The sequence below is a fragment of the Ranitomeya imitator genome, chromosome 2 (genome assembly GCF_032444005.1).
Source record: "Ranitomeya imitator isolate aRanImi1 chromosome 2, aRanImi1.pri, whole genome shotgun sequence".
NCBI lineage: Eukaryota > Metazoa > Chordata > Amphibia > Anura > Dendrobatidae > Ranitomeya > Ranitomeya imitator.
The window spans coordinates 42,352,439-42,355,721 of NC_091283.1; the positions used below are offsets into that span (position 1 = coordinate 42,352,439).

The 3,283-nt window shown below is 44.0% G+C and overlaps 1 long non-coding RNA gene across 1 annotated transcript; it reads right to left on the minus strand.

The window, feature by feature from the left end:
• Window positions 1-1,449: 1,449 nt before the first annotated feature.
• On the minus strand, window positions 1,450-2,376 carry LOC138667168 (uncharacterized). Its single transcript, XR_011318623.1, has 2 exons — window positions 2,123-2,376; window positions 1,450-1,998 (listed from the first exon to the last, which is right to left on the minus strand). It is a non-coding gene; the product is annotated as an uncharacterized lncRNA (long non-coding RNA).
• Window positions 2,377-3,283: the final 907 nt, after the last annotated feature.

Below are 3,283 nucleotides of genomic sequence, written 5' to 3' on the forward strand. Positions count from 1 at the left end.
AGTACAGGGATAATACACACAGTGATGTCACAGTACAGGGATAATAGACACAGTGATGTCACAGTACAGGGATAATACACACAGTGATGTCACAGTACAGAGATAATACACACAGTGATGTCACAGTACAGGGATAATAGACACAGTGATGTCACAGTACAGGGATAATACACACAGTGATGTCACAGTACAGGGATAATACACACAGTGATATCACAGTACAGGGATAATACACACAGTGATGTCACAGTACAGGGATAATGAACACAGTGATGCCACAGTACAGTGATAATATACACAGTGATGTCACAGTACAGAGATAATAGACACAGTGATGTCACAGTACAGGGATAATACACACAGTGATGTCACAGTATAGGGATAATAAACACAGTGATGTCACAGTACATGGATAATAAACACAGTGATGTCACAGTACAGGGATAATATACACAGTGATGTCACAGTACAGGGATAATAAACACAGTGATGTCACAGTACAGGGATAATATACACAGTGATGTCACAGTACAGGGATAATACACACAGTGATGTCACAGTACAGGGATAATGAACACAGTGATGTCACATTACAGGGATAATACACACAGTGATGTCACAGTACAGAGATAATACACAGTGATGTCACAGTACAGAGATAATGAACACAGTGATGTCACAGTACAGGGATAATACACACAGTGATGTCACAGTACAGAGATAATACACAGTGATGTCACAGTACAGAGATAATAAACACAGTGATGTCACAGTACAGGGATAATACACACAGTGATGTCACAGTACAGAGATAAAACACACAGTGATGTCACAGTACAGGGATAATACACACAGTGATGTCACAGTACAGAGATTATACACAGTGATGTCACAGTACAGAGATAATACACACAGTGATGTCACAGTACAGGGATAATACACACAGTGATGTCACAGTACAGAGATTATACACAGTGATGTCACAGTACAGAGATAATAGACACAGTGATGTCACAGTACAGGGATAATACACACAGTGATGTCACAGTACATGGATAATAAACACAGTGATGTCACAGTACAGGGATAATAAACAGTGATGTCACAGTACAGGGATAATAAACAGTGATGTCACAGTACAGGGATAATACACACAGTGATGTCACAGTACAGGGATAATGAACACAGTGATGTCACATTACAGGGATAATACACACAGTGATGTCACAGTACAGAGATAATACACAGTGATGTCACAGTACAGAGATAATGAACACAGTGATGTCACAGTACAGGGATAATACACACAGTGATGTCACAGTACAGAGATAATACACAGTGATGTCACAGTACAGAGATAATAAACACAGTGATGTCACAGTACAGGGATAATACACACAGTGATGTCACAGTACAGGGATGATAGATAAATAGAACCCGGCACTCAACTTGAGTCAAACTGGTGGTATTTTATTTCGTAGTATGAAAAACGTTTCGGCCTGGTCTGGCCTTCGTCAGTTACTACAATATTATAAAGAAAAGGAATGATACATACATCCGTGACTACATCTGTAAATACATCCGTAAGTACATGCAGTGTGAAATGAATCAATTAACCAAACAGAAAAAAGAAAAAACAGAATAAACAACAAAAGTATATACAATGTGTCAATTGGTCATGATATGGCGATGTGAAAAACAAATATTGGTAAGAGCCATCTAGTATATCCCAGCCCTCCCAGATGGTGAGTAGAATGTGAAGAGCAAGATAACACCAACCGTACCGTACTAAGAAGAGTTTAGGAGAACCGCTGAGGAAATGCTACTGTAAGCGAGGTAAATCGCAGGGAATTCCCTGCAGGCAAAAGAAAAAGGGCCTATAATATGGGTTACCAGCGAAAATCTGCTGTAGTAAAACAGTGCCAAAGGTGTAAGGGGCCCCACTAAGTGTTAATACCTTAGGAGATGTCTGTCTCCGATCAATGCCGCGGCTGCGGGCTGTGGAGGAAGAGGGGGTGATGTCAGCGTACATGCAGAATGGCATACTGGCCAGGCAATGTGTGATGCTAAGCGACGACATCGCTCCTAAGAGCGGGGGCTGAGAGGAGGGTAAGGCGGTTACCTGTAGTAGAGGCGGGTCAGGACGCGGTGTCCACCGCTGTCAAGGAGGATGCCCGAGTGAAGGGACGCCAGTGCGGCGTTCCTTATGTGCGCGCCCGCCGAACCGGATGTGACGTACCCGGAAGTGACCGCTTGTTGTGGCCTGTGATGGACAGGAGAGAGCCGGCCAATCGTATGACTCCCCTGAGGGGGGGGGCGGGACAAAACGAGGTGTGCACTGTGTTTACAAAACAGATGAGCGACCTCAGCTAGTATGGACACGGTGATGGTGGTGCTGAAAAGGTGGGGGTGATGGTAGTTCATATCCTAAGAGCTGTGACCCCCGTGGATTGGCAGGAGAGTCCTGGTGGTTCAATATAGACGGCTCTAGGAAGACAGATAAATATATTAGAGACATAGACATGATGAGAATACAATGATGATTAAATGAAGTCATGATAAGTATACAGTTATTGCAATTAGCACCCTAGATAGAGAGTACATATAAATGCATAAATACCCACTAGAAATATTCTGAGGTGAGAGCCCATAAGATAGAAACGGACCCGTGGGATTTAAGTAAAGGAGACAAGGTCGTAGTCCCTATTTAGACCTTTGGGGTGTAAGGTATCCAAAGTATGGATCCAGAAAGCCTCCCTACGTTTTAGGGAGGCTAATCTATCACCCCCCCGTCTGGGCGCTGAGACCTGCTCAATTACTTGAAACATGAGCTGGGAAATGTTGTTGCCTTTAGATATAAAATGTTGTGGAATGGGTAGGAGCGTGTTGCCACACCTAATCGTGGACTTATGCTTAGAGATCCGTTCCCGAATGGATCGGGTTGTCTCTCCCACATAGAGCATGCCGCAGGGGCATTTGATGAGGTAAACCACATAGGCCGAGTCGCAGTTAAAGTAGTTCTTAATAGAAAAGGCCCTACCAGAACGTGGATGGTGAAATGAGCTGCCCTTGAGAACATTATTGCATTGGGTGCAGTGGAGACAGGGGAAGGTGCCGAGACGGGGATTCTGAAGGAACCGTTGGAGGGGTGCCCTTTTGTCTGGTCCTATATCAGCTCTTACCAGTGTATCTCTTAAGTTACGTGGTCTCCTAAAGCACGGTAGAAAAGGTTCCCTGAACTCTGGTACGTCTGGATGGGCAGTACTGAGTAGATGCCAGTGTT